This window comes from Littorina saxatilis, linkage group LG4, assembly GCF_037325665.1.
Source record: "Littorina saxatilis isolate snail1 linkage group LG4, US_GU_Lsax_2.0, whole genome shotgun sequence".
NCBI lineage: Eukaryota > Metazoa > Mollusca > Gastropoda > Littorinimorpha > Littorinidae > Littorina > Littorina saxatilis.
In genome coordinates this window covers 69,295,648-69,317,352 of record NC_090248.1, presented here as the reverse complement: position 1 = coordinate 69,317,352, position 21,705 = coordinate 69,295,648, and the positions used below count along the sequence as shown (strand labels likewise).

Here is a 21,705-nt window from a genome sequence, read left to right as displayed (position 1 = left end):
AAGAATTCATACGCGCGTAATAAATAATTAATACACGTGTAATAAATACTTTTATTTCTTACGCTCGTATGATTTATTTCTTACGCGCGTATGAATCATTTCTCACCCGCGTATAGGTTATGAGCCAAACGGCTTTCCATAGAAAGTTTCCAGTGGGAGTTGCCTTTCCCTCCCAACTGCCAAGTCTGGCAAGTGGTTTGGTTTGCTGCGCTCTCAAAAGCTGTGTGACTTGAGCGCTCGCGTGCAAGGAGTTGTTCAACTTTCTCCTTTTTCCTGTGAAAGAAGAGAACTTTGTGCAGGCCCTACGTACGTACTGCTCGCCTGTACGGTGTTGTGTTGTAAGGAACTACCCCTCGACTGTGTGTCATTTTTAATGAGAGAAGGAGATTTTGTATTGAGTGTTTTACTAGCGGATTTAAATGTGTATTGTCAGAGTTTGTCGACCCGGCTGTTCTGTGTTAAGCGACAAACTTGCCAGTGTAACTTTGTGGTGTCAACGTGTTCTGTTTCAACTATGGTTTACAATATTGTAATTCACTGTTACGAGCGGAAAAAATAACGACAGAGATTTTTGTGTAGTCGGTTAGGCTGTGTTGTTTTCTTTTAAAACAATATATACACGCTTCTATTTGGAATTGCCTTGACACACATTTTCTTGAACTGATACAGAAAACTGATTATTTCCAGTAAGCTAAAAAAAAAATTAAAAATAAAAAAAAAGGCAGAGTAAACTTTGAAAAGTTTAACCCTGTCGAGTGACGAGCGCAACTGACAAAGCTCTGAAAAGCCTGTGAACTTCAAACGTGGTTCGCCGCCGCCAAAAAAAGTGTGGGAAATATGTCAGCACTGTTGACAAAATAGCTGCCACACACACACACACAAACTCAAGTGTAACTAATTGAATACGCCTCGCCCTTTAGTTGTGAGATGAGACTGCGGTCGGTTATTCAACAGTCAGCCCGACGAAACTTTACATGATCAGCTTATGACTGATGAAGATTGTCTGGTAACTTTTGTGTGGAATCTTTGAGGTTTTTGATTCTGTGCAACTTTTCTGTGTTGATTTTACTGACTGTTAAAATCAATGTACCTTTTGTTGTGTAACTTTTGCTGATAGGTGAGTGTTGAAGTCTGTGTAACTTCTGCACTGAGTTAGTTTTGCTCATGTTTTTGTGTGGAGTTAGCGCGGGTTCGCTTTGCTTTTTGAGAGCTGGTTGAAATGTGAAAGTTTGGAGTCTGCATATCGACATTTTGGCAGGAGCGTTTTACCGTCTGCGAGTGATTCAGTCGTTCGCTGTCGCTGTGGGAACATCTGTGTGAATTCAGACAAGCCAGGGTGAGTATAATGGACTAAAGATGATGTATTCAGACTGTGTATTAGTCGCTGTGTAACTTTGGCATATATTTACTGCTCAGGGGCGGATCAGTTGCTTTGTAAGGGGGGGTGCACTTTGAATCAAAAGTGAATGTGATGGGCGCGAAGCGCCCGAATTTGCTAGGGGGGTCCGGGGGCATGCCCCCCCGAAAAAAGATTTGGCTCAAAGAAGCAAAATGGTGCCATCTGGTGCCATTTGAACTTATAAATGGTCATAGAATCAGCTTTCCAATTTTATTTTTATTTTTTTGCTGGAGGGGGGGTGCACGTGCACCCTGTGCACCCCCCCCCTCGTCCGCCCCTGCTGCTGTTGTATGGTTATGTTGACTTAACCGAAAATGTAGGGCACACCCTTTTGGGAAGTTTTGTGTCTTCTTGACATGCGTCGCCTTATGCAGAGTGTGCTTGAACTGCGTTTTGAAACCGTAGGGTTACGTATATAATCGTGTTTTCTTTGTTGTTGTTTTCTAAAATTATATTTGTATTTTATTTTTACTGGTTTGTGTGTGTGTGTGGTGGTTTTTTTTTGGTTTTTTTTTTTAGGGGGGGGGGGTTGCTTTCTTTGTTTGTATGTTGGTAAGTAATGTTAAACTTTAGCGTTGCGTAAAAGAGCAGGTTCTGCAAAAGTGGATTCTGAGCTACGAATTTGCAACGCTATACTTCAACATTACTGTTCTTTCTTGTGTTATTGCTTCCTGATTTCATTTATCTTTCTTCTAAGTTATTTCGTCTAATTCTCTTGTTGTTGTTGTTGTTGTTGTTGTTGTTGTTGTTGTTGTTGTTGTTGTTGTTGTTGTTGTTGTTGAGGTGGTGGTGGTGATGGTGGTGGTGGTGGTTGTTGTTGTGGTTGTGGTTGTTGTTGCACAGCTACTTCTCCTTTTTTTCAATATTTTTCTTCTTATTTAAAAAAAAAACTCGTTCTTAGTTCTTACCTTTTGTTTGTTTGTTTGTTTGTTTGTTTGTTCTGTACTTATTGCGACTGCTACTGTCGTGCGCATTAACAATCATTAGGCGTAAACTCATCAGGCGTTGTCACGAACTGATTACACACAGACATGTAGGTTTAGACAGTATAATTTGCCCGATAAATCTTTTCTTCCCATTGGAACAAGAACCCCTGCAAGTTCCCAGCAGTGTGCACGCCGCTTAATTCAATGCGCACTAGACTTTGCTTTATTGCAACGCACTCAAGCGTGAGCAATATAGTTACAGGATAATATCAAACTCCGCGGTAATTATGGGATAAAAACCGACAGAAAATGTCACCCCGCGTGCGATTTGCGCATGGAAAGGGGTCGACATGGTGAATAATCCGAGTTTGTATATAATTATATACATATTTTGTGTAAATGATCTTGTCGGAGTAACTCCCGCGAACACGCCCCTAACTGTTTCACCGTGAGAGCGTTCACACCATGTATCATCCTTGATCGGAGTTCGTACGGCTGAGTGAGCTTTTCAACATTGACTCCAATTACATATATTATTATGTGCGTGAGGTCACTTGCTGTTAAGTATTGTTTTGTCAATCTGAATTGGAATTTATGTTTTTATCATCACGTGCATTTCCTTATTTCTTGTCTTTCCATTTTCCGTCTGTCTGCTCGTCGATCGGGAAATCGGTCTGTCGGTTGGTCGGTCTATCTGTCTGTCGGTTGGTCGGTCTATCTGTCTGTCCGCCTGTCTGTTCTTTCCTCTTTCTTGGCTTGAAAGGCAAAGCACAACTCCGCTGTACGTACGAGAATGCATGTTCTACTTCAATGTGAAAGTCTTTGCGTACCTGTAAACAGCCGCTCTTTAGAAGTATTCTGCAGTATTCTTCATATATATCTCCGTTAAAAGGAACTGCTGCCAGAATGTGTTTCACTTTTAACAATTAGTCTTTTGTTCTTCCATCAAAGAAACAAATATTTAAAGAACGTAAAGATGAATGTCAAGAATGATCACAACATACCGAGTTAGAGTTTCTCATTCTTTCAACTGAACGAGTTTGTTTTAAAACCTATTATGGTTTCACTTCAACATAAAGACGTGGTGGTGGCAACACAGAAGTTGACATCATTTTGACGTGAAAAAAAGCCCAATTCACACACGTAAAAGGACTATTTTCGGAAAAGAACTACACTGAACACACTTTTGGTAACAAGTTGTGAACACTGTGTGAGATACTATATGTTTCTAATAGCAAAAGTAGCACAGATGTTAAAAACTAAATAGCGTGTACAATATGTTCTACTTTTGTGAGTGTAAGAAATGAAAAGAGATTAAAATATAAGGTGTCACGACAAGGGCCCCACACAGTGACAAAGATACGAATAGTGGAGAAATGGTGTACACAAACATGTTTGTGCTGCTGTATAAAGAGAGGAGTTGTCGCGAAGGAATTGATACGCCACCAGACACAGTGTGTTCTGATAGTCGACATTCATTATCACTGTCTTGCGTAGGAATCAAGAATCGTTTGGCATGAGCTGTTCTGAGAAATAATCAAAATGCATTTGAGCCTATGACAAAAGTGTACGTTAAAATGTTCGTGTTAAGGATAAGGATGAGGATTACTATTTGATATAGTCCTGTGAGGTTACAGTCCTGTCAGGTCACCCTCATGGACATCCGGGCTCCTCTCTCCCTGGGAAAGGCGAGCTGCCATACAGTATACCACGGTGTGGGAGACGTTCCATGCGTAAAAAGCTCTGAGGCGGAAATGCTCCAGCTCTGAGGGGCCACCTTTTCGCAGTCGGCTCAGATCTCTCGCCACGGTAGGTGTCGAAGGCAGTGTTCCACTATACTTTTTGGTTTGTAACGTTCATAAATGCATTGGGTATTACCACAAGTAGGCAAGTAGATGCTACAATGAATAGATATCGCAAGAATTGATCATTTCTGTCAAAAAGGGGAGATTTTTGTGCATTTTCGTGGTTATGTTCGATACAGACTGACACAGACCATCGAAACCCTAATGGAGAGCTGAAACAATGCTAGAACAATGTTTTGGCGTCAAAAAAAGTTTCAGATTGCTCCTAGATTTCTCTCAAACTTAAATAATTCGTTTAATCGATGATCCAGATCTGAGCAAAAGCGAAATGGGCGGAGCTTAGGTTTGTTCCAGCTCTGACGCAATTCGCAAAACAGACGAAATAAGGCCCGTGTAGATGAAATATGTACTCATGTTGATAGAATAGCATATATGTAACACTTCCTATCATTGGATGGCATCAAAGTTGTGAAATCTGCATGCTATGCGGCAAAAACGAAATGTTCCAGCTCTGAGGTGTTTGATCGCAAAATGTCCTGGCTCTGAGCAACTGTTGAAAATGTTCCAGCTCTGAGAAAATGTTACGAGTTGCATCTCATTCTGCGTTTGAAGCAAATATATTTTTTAACAAAGTAAAGAAAGAAAGAAATATTTAGTGGAAAACAGTTGCCGATATGTTTGGTTGGCGCCTCTTGGTCAGCAAACATTTTGACCCATTTTGTTTTACAATTTCGACTTTTTCCTATTACCTGTTTGAAATAATTATTATTATAATATCATAATTACTAGTATCTCATCCATATTGGGTTAAGTGATATGGTTTCTTTTTTTCAGGTAAATCAAGTTATGGAATATGTGAGAAGTGGACACTGCAAGAAACGAGAAGACAGCTTTACTAAAGCATAAAACATTGTCAAAAAGAACACCCAGCAGACATTTTTAAAGTTTACAAACCTTTCCTTTGTCAGAATGAAGGCAAAAAGAAGTACCACCTTCGTGATTATCAAATAAAACCAGACGTTAAAAAGGAAACAGAAATCTGAAACTGGTCCACAGCCATCTTTGTTACAAGCAGAACATAATGATTTGATTCTGGAGTTTTTAGGTATCCTACCAAAGCTACTTTCGACTTTAAAACAAAAAAGTGATGCTGATGCGTTTGTCAAGTTTTTGAAAAATGACTACTGCGATTCATTTCCACTTGAAAATATTTCTTATAAACACTTCCTTGACACTGTACGGTGCAGCGGTGGCATAACATAGAAGACAAATCAACGATGAGGTAGACATCAGATTAAAGAAATTTTGGACATATCCTCATGCACCCGTGTACATATGTTTAGTTTTGATTATCTGCTAGAGGAAGAAAATATGACATGTAAATGGAGGCCATAATTAATGTTTTGCTAATATCTACTGCCTCTGGCATATATACTCAAAACCAAGTGGTAAAAACCAACTGTAGCGGTGATACCCTCCTCACTGCCAGGTTCCAATTAGTAACAGTATGTACCTTAATCGGGAAAAACTAATCACTTCATTCATTAGCGACTGTCACGTGTTTGATCAAGTTAAATACGCTGAGCCTCATTTTAAAGGAAAGTGCAGAGTCTTAAGAACACCACGGTTCCAAAATCAAGAGTACTGGTCAAGAAACAAATACATACGAAGCAATAACTATTACTGTGGTACCTAACCGCTTAGTTTATTTACACCTTAAACAGCGTTTGATGCATTTTGCATGGAAATGTTTACATTTGGAACTGAACGGAATATTTCAAATTGAGAGGATGCAACATACCCAAACATTCTGCAAAACACTCAAATGAACTCAAAATTATTAAAACGATTCTGATTGAACTTGCACCTGGATATCATGCTATAAAAAGTTATAGCTAAAAAAAAGGCTGTCATTGTTGTTTGTTGTTGAGAAGTCAATCAGGCAAAGTTGTTAAAACCTTTGCATGACTTAACATGCCTGCGATAGCTGTTTCGCCATGCGAACGGCTTTCCACATTTATTGCAGCGCATGTTGTTGTTTGAATGCTTTGCTTTTTTGTGGTCATACAGACCTGTTTTACTTGAAAATACAAGGTTACAATAACCGCAGACAATTGCTGGAATGACAATCTGCTGGCAAGTGGTGGAGTGTCTCGTCAAAGAGATCTTGTGCTGGAAATCCTTCCCGCACAGCTGACACTTTTCTCCTTCGTGCTTAGCTACATGTGCGATGAGATCATTTTTGTTGCTGAATGCTTTGTTACATACTCCGCACGTATGACGCCACCTACCCTCTTCATCGTGGACTGTGCACACATGTCTTTTAACACTCCATGCGCATGCGAAATCTTTGCCGCAGTGGTCACAAAGATGGCGCTTTTTTGCAGGGGTGCTGGTTGCAACAGGGGGCATGCCAGTGATCTCGGTATTATCGCTAACGTTGAGTTCCCAGGTGGCATCAAGAGGTGCGATGATCGAGGCTTCCTCCATCTGAAGAAAACAAACTAAGAAAACCCTAGAGTACACATCCTTTTTAGCAGTTCAATGATATTTGTTTTATTCTAAGAATAATTTTAAAATACTCTAAAACAGCAATGCAGTAAAGGTCAAGGCATACCCTATTACCCAAGATATAACAGGTTCTATGTTGATTTTTCATTTAGATCTTTCACAATTCTCAGTTACAGAGCAGTCAATAAAAAAATGCTCAGAGCTGGAACATTTTCAACAGTTGTTCAGAGCCAGGACATTTTGCGATCAAACACCTCAGAGCTGGAACATTTCGTTTTTGCCGCATAGCATGCAGATTTCACAACTGTGATGCCATCCACTGATAGGAAGTGTTACAAAATTATGTGCTATTCTATCAACAGGAGTACATATTTCATCTATACGGGCCTTATTTCGTCTGTTTTGCGAATTGCGTCAGAGCTGGAACAAACTAAGCTCCGCCCATTTCGCTCTTGCTCAGAGCTGGATCATCGATTAAACGAATTATTTAATTTTGAGAGAAATCTAGGAGCAATCTGAAACTTTTTTTGAAGCCAAAACATTGTTCTAGCATTGTTTCAGCTCACCATTAGGGTGTGGATGATCTGTGTTAGTCTGTATCGAGCACAACCACGAAACAGAAATGATCAATTCTTGCGATATCTATTCATTGTAGCATCTGTTTGCCTACTTGTGGTAATACCCAATGCATTTATGAACGTTACAAACCAAAAACTATAGTGGAACACTGCCTTCGACACCTACCGTGGCGAGAGATCAGAGCCGACTGGGAAAAAGTGGCCCCTCAGAGCTGGAGCACTTCCGTCTCAGAGCTTTTTACGCATGGAACGTCTCCCACACCGTGTATACGGCGCTACCCATATTTTTTTCTTTTTTCTGCATGCGTGTATTCATGTTTCCAAGCCCTGAGACTTTCGCTTTGAACTTGGGTTCTTTATCGTGCGCATGCGTGCACACGGAGGTGTTCGGCCACCGAAGAGAGTCTGCACAAAGTTGTCTCTGGGAAATAAATCCCTTGCCGAACGTGGGGATCGAACACACCCCGATAACGACAACTGGTTTTGAAGCCAGCGCCGCCACTGACTGAGCTATTTCCCCGCCCCCCGGGTTACCGCTACCAACTGAGCTATTTCCCGGGTTACCGATCATATTACATGTGTACACATATTGTTTATTCTTATGAATCAGGGATTGGTCAGCTTGTTTGGGTATGTGTATGTCTGTGTTGTCACCATCAGTCTACCTGTCTGACAGTCTGTGTCTGTCTGTCTGTCCGTCCGTCCGTCCGTCCGGCCGTCCGGCCGTCCGGCCGTCCGGCCGTCCGGCCGTCCGTCCGTCCGTCCGTCCGGCCGTACGTCTGCCTCTCTCTCTCCATCTGTCTCTGTCTCTGTCTGTCTGTCTGTCTGTCTATCTGTCTGTCTGTCTGTCTGTCTGTCTGCCTCTCTCTCTCTCTCTCTCTCTCTCTCTCTCTCTCTCTCTCTCTCTCTCTCTCTCTCTCTCTCTCTGCCTTCCTCTTTTTACATTTAGTCAAGTTTTGACTAAAATAATGTTTTAACATAGAGGGGGAATCGAGACGAGGGTCGTGGTGTATGTGTGTCTGTGTGTGTGTGTGTGTGTGTGTGTGTGTGTGCGTGTGTGTGTGTGTAGAGCGATTCAGAGTAAACTACTGGACCGATCTTTATGAAATTTGACATGAGAGTTCCTGGGTATGATATCCCCGGAGGTTTTTTTCAATTTTTCGATAAATGTCTTTGATGACGTCATATCCGGCTTTTTGTAAAAGTTGAGGCGGCACTGTCACACCCTAATTTTTCAATCAAATTGATTGAAATTTTGGCCAAGCAATCTTCGACAAAGGCCGGACTTCGGTATTGCATAGGTGGCTTAAAAATTAATTAATGACTTTGGTCATCAAAAATCTGAAAATTGTAATAAAAATTTTTATTTTATAAAACGATCCAAATTTACGTTTATCGTATTCTTCATCGTTTTCTGATTCCAAAAACATATAAACATATTATATTTGGATTAAAAACAAGCTCTGAAAATTAAACAAATTAACTTTTATGATCAAAATTAAATTTTCGAAATCAATTTAAAAACACTTTCATCTTATTCCTTGTTGGTTCCTGATTCCAAAAACATATAGATATGATATGTTTGGATTAAAAACACGCTCAGAAAGTTAAAACGAAGAGAGGTACAGTAAAGCGTGCTATGAAGCACAGCGCAACCGCTACCGCGCCAAACAGGCTCGTCACATTCACTGCCTTTTGCACTAGCGGCGGACTACGTTCAATTTCATTCTGTGAGTTCCACAGCTTGACTAAAATAATATGGTAATTTCGCCTTACGCGACTTGTTCTTCATTATCTAGTGCGTATAACCCTTTTTCTCAACGAAAAAATGTTAACATTGCTGAATCCACTAAGCAATTTGCTCGAAAAAACCTGCCAGTCAGCTCATAATCTTAAACAAAATTTAGAAGCAAAAAACTTCCCGTTAAATGCAAGGTCTGAGATACAGTATTACATTTTTTCGCTTTGAAGGCGAACGTGATAAAGTTGTTATTTCTCCAAGCTGAACATGGCCCAGGGAAGTTGAGGCCAGTCCCAGGGAAGTTGAGGCCAGTCCCAGGGAAGTTGAGGCCAGTCCCAGGGAAGTTGAGGCCAGTCCCAGGTACAGCGGAACCCCGTTTGAAGACCCCACGAATGTGAGACACAACAGGTCCTAACATGGAAGGAGTCTTAAAATGGAGGAGAATTTACAGACGTTGTGAACACGTCAAAATAGGAGAAAACATTCGGCCTTGACAGTATTGGCGTTAATCGGTTATTACCAGTATTTTACCGGTTGAAATGAGAAAATACTGGTACAAAATTGGCTGCTGGTATGACCTACCAGTGGATTTTTAGCACTACCGGGTTTTTCGCTGGTAAAACAACAAAACCAGTACTCTGAGTTGAACTCTTACTGGTGCCGATGACCAGCTTCGCGGTTTTTTTTTCTGGACGGTTTGCATCATAAAAGTTTGCGTACCAGTGTGAAAAAATACTGTCTATAATCAAACGTTCCATAAAGTAACAATTCTTGTGGGGAAATAGCTCAGACGGTAGCGGCGCTGGCTTCAAAACCAGTTGTCGCTATCGGCGGTGGGTTCGATCCCCAATTTCGGCAAGGGATGTATTTTCAAGAGTCAACTTTGTGCAGACTCTCCTTGATGGCCAAACACCCCCGTGTGCATGCATGCGCACGATAACGATCCCAAGCTCACAGCCAAAGTTTCAAGGCTCGGAAACATGAATACGCACATGCAGGAAAAAGAAAAACATGGGTAGCGCCGTACTGTGGCAACTCGCTTTCCTAGGTGTGTGAGCAGCCCACATTTCGACGAGGGTAACCTGACAGGAATATAAGAAATCTAAACCTTAGCCTTTTGAGTTTGAACATTTGAAGGTCTTAAGTGAGGGGTTCCATGGTGTCCACCCCAGGTAGCACGGGTAGGAGAGTCTATTTGCTCGCTTTTCAGGTGTGTGCACCCACACACTCCGGCGTGAGCGCCGAGCAACCTTATCTAAGGGGTGGAATACCCGGTGAGGGGGATCAGTCCATTCGCTTTTCGCGTTTCAGAAAGTTTTAGAAACTTTGATACAAAGCGATGAAGTGGCTAAGTTATTTTCTAGCCTGAGGTAAAACATGTCTGTGGTTGAGCTGTCGAAATTGTTTCTGTGTTGGTATTTAGTGTGTGTGTGTGTGTGTGTGTGTGTGTGTGTGTGTGTGTGTGTGTGTGTGTGTGTGTGTGTGTGTGTGTGTGTGTGTGTGTGTGTGTGTACCCCCGTTTCCACAGGTTTGGTTGCCTAAATCACCATAAGGCAACCATCCACACGTGGATGGCAACCTAAACTCTGGATGACAACCTAATTGTGTGGATGGTCGCTTCATTTAACACCGTTAAATTGACTTTTTTGACGGAAAGAATGTCATAACAATGTTCAAAATGACATTCTTTCCGTCCTCTATAGGCGACGAAATAGGTCAAATTTTGTGCATTTTTTAGTGCAAAATTCTTCGATGCCGGAGCGAGTACTGCACCCAGTGCTGTTGTAGTGCAAGTGCACTAGAAAGGCACTACACCCAGTGCCGCCTCTTAGGTAACCATCCACACTTTAGGTAGGTGTGTGTGTACGTGTGTCCGTCCGTCCGCCTGTCTGTTTCTTGTCTGTCGTTCCCGATAAACACGCTGTCGATTGAACATACAGCAAGCATTAAAAGAGCTTTTTTTCTTGATTAAAATTCTGTCTTGAATAAAGAGCCAGACAGTAAACATAAAACTTGCATTGAATATCAGCACGGTACAAACACCAAACAACTGTTACATTCAGCGTTTCAGAAATAAGAGACAATATAACACTCTGTATATTTTGTCCGAAATGAAAACTGCCGCTGCTGCAGAATGATAGTATATAAATATGCATTCAACATAAATTAATCATGTTAAACTGGACAAAGATTGCAGTATAAAAATATGACCGATTTTTCTTAACGGAAGCCATGACCGTATGTGTTTATAAAGCAATTACCAAACTCGCCAAGGACTTGTGTGTTACACAACGCATACCCGACACAACTGAACGTGATTTATGTTTCCATGCACTGACATGAAGAAATCCCACTCCCCAAATATTTGGAGTGTCGGCCGAAGACAAGATTTCCTTTGACCAAGCAAACCTATGACTGTCGTCGGAAACGTTCTTCCTCAAAGGTACAATTCTGCTCGTGTAAACTATCATGAGCACTAAAGTCCGAAACAGATAGCTTACGTTCCAAAGTCTAGAATACAAAATCAGGAGAGGCAAAGTTCGTGAAACGTTGAATTATAGAAACGGGAAGCAAAATTAATACATTTAGTCAATCTGGCAAACTTGCAGAATGATATTAAACGCACCGCATTTCACGAAGACAATAATGTTTTGCTGATAACCACGACCCAGACTGATAACCACGACCCAGACTGATAACCACGACCCAGACTGATAACCACGACCCAGACTGATAACCACGACCCAGACTGATAACCACGACCCACACTGATAACCACGACCCAGACTGATAACCACGACCCACACTGATAACCACGACCCACACTGATAACCACGACCCAGACTGATAACCACGACCCAGACTGAAAGCACTGACATCTTCACGTGGAAAACGTGATAGCTTGAAGTGACAAGCCAGTATAACCTCTCTTGTACAGTATGATGAACACCGGCCAACACAGATCCCTGTCCATTCTTTACACGGGATAGAATCATTTCTCCATTTGGGTACACACACCAACAGTCTTTGGCCTGTCCAGATCTGTGTAAAATGGGTTATTTTGGTCAAAAATACAAATTACAATGTCAATGTATGTATCAATCGAATTTAGTTAGAATTCTTTAAGACTTGATTACATTTTAGCCTCTAGTGGAGTGGTCGACCACGCCAGCGATTATATTATACAGTCAGTGGCTCATTCAGATCACCGACAGGTCATCTTGACCTACAAAGTAACGCACGTGTTGCGTGGTCCATCATACTGGAAGTTTAATGATAGCCTACTGCACGATAAAGCATTAGTTGACAACATCAATATATTTCTTAAAAAATATGAAGAAGAATCAAGTAATGAAGATGCACAAATAAGATGGGATATATGTAAAATAAAAATAAGAGAGATGTGTATATCGTATTCTAGAGAAAAGAAAACTCTCAGTATAAACAAACACACCCTTTTACAACAGCAGTTAAATGAAACGGACAGACTTTTGGCTCTGGACCCCAGTAACGCCAGACTGGTGACTAAGCGAGAGCACATCAAGCAGGAGCTAGAACTATTTACAATACAAGAAGCTAAAGGGGCACAAATTAGATCTAGGATAAAATTCATTGAGGAGGGTGAGAAAAACACGCGTTATTTCCTAAACTTAGAGAAAGCTCACGCAAAAAATAAGATACTAGATAGAATAGAAATAACAGAGAATGAATTTATTACAAGTCAGTCTGAAATATTAAAGGAACAAACCCGCTTCTTTACTAACAGATACACTAAAAACACCAATTTTAATAACTTTCTTGGGGACGAATTTTTTAAAAAACACTGACATCCCAAAATTATCAGAGGAGCAAAAGGTCGGTATTGATCAAGAAATTACAGAAAAAGAACTCCTTATTGCACTTAAGGGAATGCGAAGTAATTCTGCTCCAGGATTGGATGGAATAACAACCAATTTCATAAAGTTCTTTTGGAGTAATATAAACAAAATGTTATTATCCTCTTTTTGGTCAGCCTTTGAAAAAGGGGAACTATCTGTATCCCAGAAGCGAGCAGCAATCACACTGATACACAAAGGAAAGGGGTTGAAACGAGAGCACCTAAATAACTGGCGTCCTATATATGTAACGAACACCGACTATAAACTATTAGCGAAATGCCTTGCAAACAGATTAAATCAAGTCGTCAATTACTTAATAAGTGAAGATCAAGTTGGGTTTTTAAAAAAAAGAAATTCCAGCACTGTTATTAGAATGATTGATGACGTCATTGAATATATGAATAACAGTAATCAACCAGGTATTTTAATGGCGCTGGACTACAGAGCTGCTTTTGACACGATATCTAAAGAATATATGCTCTGGGCGTTCCAAAAATTCGGATTTGGTAAACATTTTATTAGGTGGGTCGATACTTTAACAAAAAATACAGAGAGTAGTATTAATTACATGGGATGGATCTCGAGTCCATTCCCATGTGATGCTGGAATAAGACAAGGATGTCCGTTTTCGCCATTAGCCTTTGTTCTGGCCCTCGAAGTGTTAGCAATCAAAATCCGTGCAGATCAAGATGTTAAAGGGATTAAACTGCCAAGGAATTCTGATAGACATGGTGAAATTCTTAAACTACTTATGTATGCTGACGACATTAGTTTCTTCCTACAAGATGAGAAAGACCTAAGAAACGTATTACATCTTATAACTCAGTTTTCAAAATTTTCAGGGTTAGCAATGAATGATCAAAAGACAGAAGCAATGTGGCTTGGTATAAATAAATTTTCTGCTGACCGACCATGTAATATTATTTGGAAAAAACAAATCAAAATCTTAGGAATTCATTTCAACAACTCTGTCCCAGCCTCCAACATAGAAGAAAACTGGGAACCTAAACTACATAAAGTAAATTCATTAATAGCAACATGGTCGAAAAGAAACCTAAGTATAATGGGGAAAATTTGTATAGTCAAAACATTAATGTTGTCACAGTTTACTTACGCACTGCAATCTCTATGTGCCACAGAAAACTTCCTCAATAAGCTAAATTCATCTCTATTCCGATTTATCTGGAAGAAAAAATATTCAAACAAAAGAGCTTATGAAAAAGTTAATAGAAAAGTAATGTGCCAAGAGACAAATCTTGGAGGTCTGAAAATGATTAATGTCAAAGATGTACAAACATCATTTCTAATTTCATGGATTATGAGGCTGCTGGACGGAAGTAACGCAAAGTGGCAACAGATTCCATTAGCATCATTTTTAAAACTGGGCGAACGCTTATGCTGTCTGCGCTCAAATGTGAGTGCAGAAAATTTTAAAGGACTAGGTGCCATAAAGCAATATTTCTGGAAACAAGCTTTTATCACCTGGCTAAACAATAAACACAAGATCAAAGAAATAAGCAGTAATGAACAGCAGATAAGTGTACGCAATCAAACCTTATGGAATAATACAAATATAAGGTACAGGAAGCAAACGCTATACATGAATGACTGGATAAAGGCTAAAATATGCGTTGTTAAAGATGTTTTTAACGATAACGACATGTACTCTTTTGAGGAAATATGTGAACGAACTGGATATAAACAGTCTCGCCTATTTGAATATAATGCAATACAGACTGCCATTAAAGCTCTATTATTGCGTGATACGGGTCAGGCCCGTTCTGATCATATGCCATTTATACAATTATCTCCACGCCAAATTCGCCTAAAGATGTTAAATTATGAGATAAAGGAGCCAAGCTCAGCTGGATTTTGGTCGAACAAATTAAATATTACATTAGAAGATAAACACTGGAAATTAGCTAACGAATGCTCGACAGAAACCCGTCTTCGTCTATTGCATTGGAAAATTTTACACAATATAATTATTATATCCCACCAATATTTTGCTACATAAGATGGGAATTCGTCAAACAAATCTTTGTCAGTATTGTAACGAAACCGACTTCATCGAGCACTTTTTTTGGCAGTGTAGAGCAGTGCAACCCATATGGCAGGAATGTCAAGGGTACATATTTAAATGTACAGGCAAAAATATAAAGTTAAGCTGCGAAGAGGCTCTTTTGGGGTATTTCACACGTGATATCCCCAGAGAGAAAACCTTCATAATTAATCACCTTATATTGATATCGAAAATGTGCATAAGCCAGTTTAAGTACGGAAATCCAAAAACTAACATGAAGATCTTATTTCAGAACCAAGCTCGACTTCGAAATCTCTAGTAAAATTGAACTGTGTATAAGAATATAGATAACTAGTAGTATTGTGCTAATGTAAAGTTATTTATATATGCGCTGTATGATGCTGTGCTGAAAACTAGTACTGTAATTGGATTAATCAACTTGTTATGTATTGTCCCGCTGAAAATGTATTATATAACAGAATTATGGAACAACAACAACAACAACACACACTCACACACACGCACACACACACACACACACACACACACACACACACACACATATGCACATACACGCAAACATTAGTTAAATTGTTGTTGAATTAAAAAGTAATTTAATGGAAATGTAACTTGTAATGTAAAAGAAAACAAAATGAAAATTTCATTAAAAAAAAAGACCAATGAAGAAGGATATGCTCACCGCCCAAAAAGAAAGAAAGAAAAAAAGACAACAAAAAAAAGACGAAAGAGGCAAAAAAGATGGGTTGAAGCAGCCTTGCATGCAACTGAGGTCAAAAAAAAAAAAAAAAAAAAAAAAGTTAGAATTCTTTTTTACTTTTTTTCGATTGAACGCACACAAACATGCACTTTTGTAGTCTCGGCGGGTATCCGCCTAACTATGAGTTTTTGTCAGACTCTGACGTCACATGGCTCAAATAAAGGAAAAGCAATGTTCAATCGATACATGTATGCAAAAATGCAATGAAACGCTCCATAAACTAAACCTCTCTTGTATGATGAACCCCAACACAGATCTCTGTTTAGGCTTTTACATGGGACAGAATCATCCGTCCATTCGAGTACGCACAGTCTTTGGCATGGGTGAATTCCGTTTAGAGTAGGGACTTTTATTTGCAAATTAATATGATATATAGCTATTTTGATGAACACGTGGGGGAATTCGGGGGCTGTGATTGGATGGTCTCTTCCGATCATCAAAGCATAATGCGGCGGAAGTCGGCCATTTTACTCAATATCCAAAAGCATATTGTCGATAACAAAGACGCATGGTTCTGGTTTCTTCCACGTGTATAAAGTACACGCATACCTCGCCAGGTTTGTTTCTGTGACTAGTCGACAGACGATGCCATTTGCTTTGTGTGTGTTTTTGTTGTTGCTTACTGTACATGACATACATTACGTGTAAAATCCAGTTCTTTAACAGGCAACAAACCTTGCAATTTTCCAGAAGCTGCAATCTGAAGCGACCTATCTCTGATTCTAGCAGACGATCTTTTCAATGTTTAACACATAATCAGCAAACTCTCCTGTCACATAGAACGTCCATTGTATAGTGCAATGTTGAAATGAAGTTACCGGTCTGAAACATTTAGTCGTTTCTTTTGAGACAATCCTTGTTCTCTTATCATCTACAGATTTACCGCAGTCTTCACCACGCGAATTCCCAACAGAAGTCAGACTTTCGAACATACAATATACGTAGGCAAGCATGATACGTCATGACGTCATATGATTCCTAGCATATTGACGTAATGCTAAACATCCGGTTATCTCGAGTTTTCTCCGTAATACATGTCCGTGGGTTTTTCAATGTTCGGTTATTTCCGTGGCTTCATGCAGAAAGGGAACCGTCGTCTGCAATCAGCGACATGGACCATTCTGGTACTTGTTGCTGACAAAAACATGATTTTAACACAGAATTTAATGTCAGAATAGCTATATAAACGCCATTGTGTTTTCATCGTAGCAATAGGGTCCGATATTTAGACTCGACCAAGTATAATGCGACTCGTCTTCGACTCGTCGGCATCATACTTGTCTCGTCTAAATATCGGGCCCTATTGCTACGCTGAAAACACAATAGCTGGTAATAAATCTGTAAGTAAGTGAAACATTTGCTAATTTGCAAAACTATTTCACAAAAATCTCCACTCTGCACCGGAAGCGGCTAAGCTGTAGAATATTGTTTATTCCCCCCTCTGCTTCTTTCTCTCTGTAAAGATGTAGGGCTAGTTATTTTTCGGTAACTTACCCAACAACCAAAATCACTTACCCAACAACGGGCCTGAATCCTCGATAGCTCACAGGTTGATGAGTTAGACTTTAACTAAGGGAACTACTTTAGCGATTGAAAAGTTCCGAACGCTCCAATGTACGAAATATACATCTCTAGACCAAACAATACAAACATACTGCATTTAAACTGGCAACTACAGGCTTGAACACATTAATCTCCATATAAAATCTATGAGTTTGGTCGTTTTCTAAATCCAAATCTAACGATCAGTGCAGAGAAACTCGCTTTAGATCTCTTATGAGTGCACGCAAACTCCCAAGGCAAGTAACTCTCGTACGACAAGAGTAGTTCCCCTTCTAAATGTTCTGAACTGAGTTGCTTGGACAAGAGTCTGCAATCCGACGGTTAGTTTTCGACAATATTTCATTTTATAAACAGATCACACGCAACCAAATGCACACATCGCATCAATTTAAAGAACATACAGCGGTTTCATACACTATTTTGCCCCAGAAAACGGAACTTCATACAGTTTTTAACGTTGGAACACGGGTGCAAAAGTTCGTCTGCTTGTCCCATTCGAAGAAAAAACATTTCCTAAGCGATACCAAAACATGAACAGAACACACACTATCTGCCTTTACCGGCACAGCAGAATAACAACATAACTGTGTACTTGATTTTTAGTTCAAAACAGGGAAACTGACAAGAAGTGTTAACAGAATTGATTGATTTTCCCTGAACTATACAACCGCGCATTATTCAATCGCCAGCGCAGGTAGACTGGTTGAGTGATTTGGATTCGATCAAACTTTCGCACAAAAACTCCTCTTTTCTTTGAATAACTAAAGAAAGGAGGAATAAAGAGGTTACATACCTCGTCTCAGTGATTATTAAAAATAATGGTCTCAGTTCGCGGTCATGAAAAAGCTCGCTGAAGCTCGCATTTTTCATGATCCGCTAACTTCGACCATTATTTTTGATAATCACTGAGACTCGGCATGTAACCTCTACTTAATGACGGTCTTATTCCATGGTAAAGCCTCTCCAGATCTGTCTTAAGTTAGTACACTGTCTCTCCCGTCAAAACAAATTTGCTCCCTTTCTCAAAAAATAGGATCTGCCACTTGTGATTTTAAAGATAATAGATTCATTCAAAATAAAAAATTTAAATACACACTCAAAACCAAGCAGGAACTATATATATATATTTATATATTTTCTTAAACTTAAAAAACCCAGTGCGGACGAAAAATTAAAAACGAACAAAAAAGATAGAAAGAAACCAAGAAACAAACAAACAAGCAAGTTAACCATGAGTAAAATAACATAAGAATATGTTAAAAGCCATCGGCAAAGAAAGGATGCAATAATAAGCTTATAGGCCAGTCTTCAGCCCCTCACACAATGATTTCTCAAAATAGAAGGGAACTAGGCAAGAAACGTCAATGCATAAATGCAAGCAATCATTACATTATTCAAAATATCCCCCGTGAAGAGGAAATATAACATAGGACATACAAGTCTGACGAAATTGGACGAAATCCAATTTTATTTCTCTATCCAACTTGTCTACATGTATGAGAATGGCCACCCAAACGACGCTTGCGTCACAACGTCACCTCTTCGACCTGACGTCATCAATCTGTCTCCGCTTACGTCAATTCGTTGACCTGACGTCACCTCTGCACATCGATTTCCGGTTTGCAGTGGTCTTATGGGTAATATACGAAATTGGTGCAGCATGCAGCTCTGGCCCACTGGGTTGTATCGACGAGACCTTTTATTTACTAGACCGTTAACGCTTCTATTTTTGTGTTCGTGATGGAAGAGATGATTGGTCGTGCGTGGGATGTTTGGGGGGGGTGGTGGTGGTGGTGGTGGTGGTGTGTGTGTGTGTGTGTGTGTGTGTGTGTGTGTGTGTGTGTGTGTGTGTGTGTGTGTGTGTGTGTGTGTGTGTGTGTGAGTGTTTGAGAGAGAGAGAGAGAGAGAGAGAGCGCGTCTGTCTGCATGTCTCTGTCTGTATGTCTGTGTGCATTAATGTTATATACTTGATATAGGGGAAGGGCTCCTAATATGGATCACTTTTTGTTTCATGCTGAGAACTAGCTTGTTTTCTTGCGAAGAAGTTTCATTTTGTGTTTGGTAGTCCTTCTCTCTTAGGTTAACCGTTAGGCCTAATTAGAGTGAAATAGCTTTGATAGACATTCAGCAAAAATTAAATACAGAAAAATCACAAAGGGTCCATATTAGGCGCCCAGGCGGCCTTCACGAATCACTGTAAAAAGCCCCTTATATTTCAAAATAGCATGATACAACTTAGTGTACAAGTCAGCCTAATTAAAATATGCTCTAGATTTATCTGTTTCGGGTTGATGAGAGCATTATTTGAAGCACACCAGGAAACTAAAGAAGCTTATCAAAAACAGAGTGAAAATAAGTGAAATTATCAACTTCCACGAAAAGAAGACTTTTTGTTGCATTTTTTTTTAAATCTCGAGGGCTAGTTATAGGTTATTTCCAGCAAGCTTCTTAATGAATTAATGAAAATAGCCTTTAGCTTTTATTTTCTTCGATTTGTTGAAGGTGGTCCATATTAGGGGACTCGCACATACTTTGAGATTTTGCTATTATTTTTTGTTTGCAGTAGAAACTCGGGGTCAACACTGCTAAAATGTAACAAATACGGTTTTAGCTGTCATATATAGCAATTTTTGTGTGATAAAACCTTTGGCTGTGGACAGAAACGAGTCCGTTTTAGGCGGCAAATTTAGAGTGAACGCTGCCAAAAGTGAAAAAAAAGAGAAAAAGCCTAACGGTTTTGAGATTTCTGTTTCTGCAACTGTTTTGACATGTGCAAGTTATTCAGAGAGGGTGAATACAGCGAATAACTCTTTATTGAGCGCTCTAGCGCCGTTAGTTTGTCAGAACAGGAGGTGGTCCATATTAGGAACCGGTCCATATTAGGAGCCCTTCCCCTATATGTAAAGCTCAAAAATTCAAGAAGACATTGCTCAGTGCGCTGCGGAATGCATGTCTCTGTCTGAACCTTGGTGTCCATATGTTTCTCAGTGTGTGTCTCTGTGTGTCTCTGTGTGTCTCTGTGTGTCTCGGTGTGTCTCGGTGTGTCTCAGTGTGTCTCAGTGTGTCTCAGTGTGTCTCAGTGTGTTTCGGTGTGTCTCTGTGTGTCTCGGTGTGTCTCGGTGTGTCTCGGTGTGTCTCAGTGTGTCTCGGTGTGTCTCGGTGTGTCTCGGTGTGTCTCGGTGTGTCTCGGTGTGTCTCGGCGTGTCTCTGTGTGTCTCGGTGCATGTGTGCTCTTGTGTGAACTTTTAAACCTCATTTTGTAAAACCTCGCTTAGATATTTCTCAAAAGGGAGCTTTTTGGTGATGGATGTTTCGCTGCTAGCTAAAAGAAAACCATCTGTATAAAAAAAACAAGAAAGCAACAAAACAGAAAGAAACAAACAAACAAAACGCGCTTGATCATCTGGGCTTTAACTTGCGCCCAGTGAACATTGGCCCAGCAATGTCCTGTTTCAATTAGTAAACAATCGTTTTATGCAATCTAAATCAAACGTGGTCTTTTTCATGTACCACCTTGGTGTCCATATGTTACTACCCTTTTCTTCGGACATGAATTGTTACCTCCCTCACCATCCCTACCCCCCCCCCCCCCCCCCCCCCCCCCCCCCCCCCATCCCCCTCTCTCTCTCTGACACAATCACGACCCCACACTTAAGTGACGTTTGATTCATAAAGCTCAACAGTTCAAAAGGGTATCTTTTACCACGCTCCCAAAAACATCGCAATTCCGTGATGGGTTTGAATGTTAACTTTGCTATGAACACTGGCAGAGAGCCTAAGAGCGGCCACACACAATCAGCTCTGCTGCAAGCATTCAGTGCAGGATAGAAAAACAACAACTGTGTTCATTCTCATGTACATGTTCAACCGAACCATGCATGTAATGTCAGCCTTAACTGTGCAAATGTCAGGATAGGAAACCCATCCACTCAATGAAATGATATGTTTGTGAAAACGGCGACGTGAAGTTGAACCTTATCGCATGACTTCGGCTTTGAGTGTTCAAGCCATGGTATGTTTTGTTTATTTTAAAATGGTGGGGAGGAAAACAACTGTACGCGTTCATGCCAACAGGCGTGTGCCCTCGAGTGCACGTGAGAGCTGCAACCCACACACGCAGAAGGAAAAATAATGGAGTTCTACCCTAATTCCATCTATATATGTGTTGACTCATTCATCAGACATTAGCAGCGCAAACCTATATATGCATTCAGAATGTTTTCCCTAATATTTGGTTCTGTTCACATACATGTTCATTCCATTGAGTGGATGGGTTTCATATATATCCTTTGTCATTGCAATTGCATTCACTGACATGTACACAGTTAACGTTGGCTTGGCATGCACGGTTCGTTTGAATTGAGGATAAAAGTCGCTTGTTCATTTCAATGCTTAGTGCCAGGAGATTGGTTCCGTAGAATTCTCGCTTATTCCTTTACACATGGCGTATGCATTTAGAGCGCTTACTTCCCTTTGGTTATTTGATCTATATGTAGAGGTTAC

The 21,705-nt window shown here is 40.2% G+C and overlaps 1 protein-coding gene across 1 annotated transcript in view; it reads left to right on the top strand.

The window, feature by feature from the left end:
• The first annotated feature begins 228 nt into the window (after positions 1-228).
• Positions 229-21,705, top strand: part of LOC138965493 (uncharacterized) — a 106,329-nt gene continuing 84,852 nt past the window's right edge. The window contains exon 1 of the mRNA XM_070337667.1: positions 229-1,336. The gene's annotated coding sequence lies outside the window, so the exon portion shown is untranslated. The remainder of the gene's footprint in view (positions 1,337-21,705) is intronic.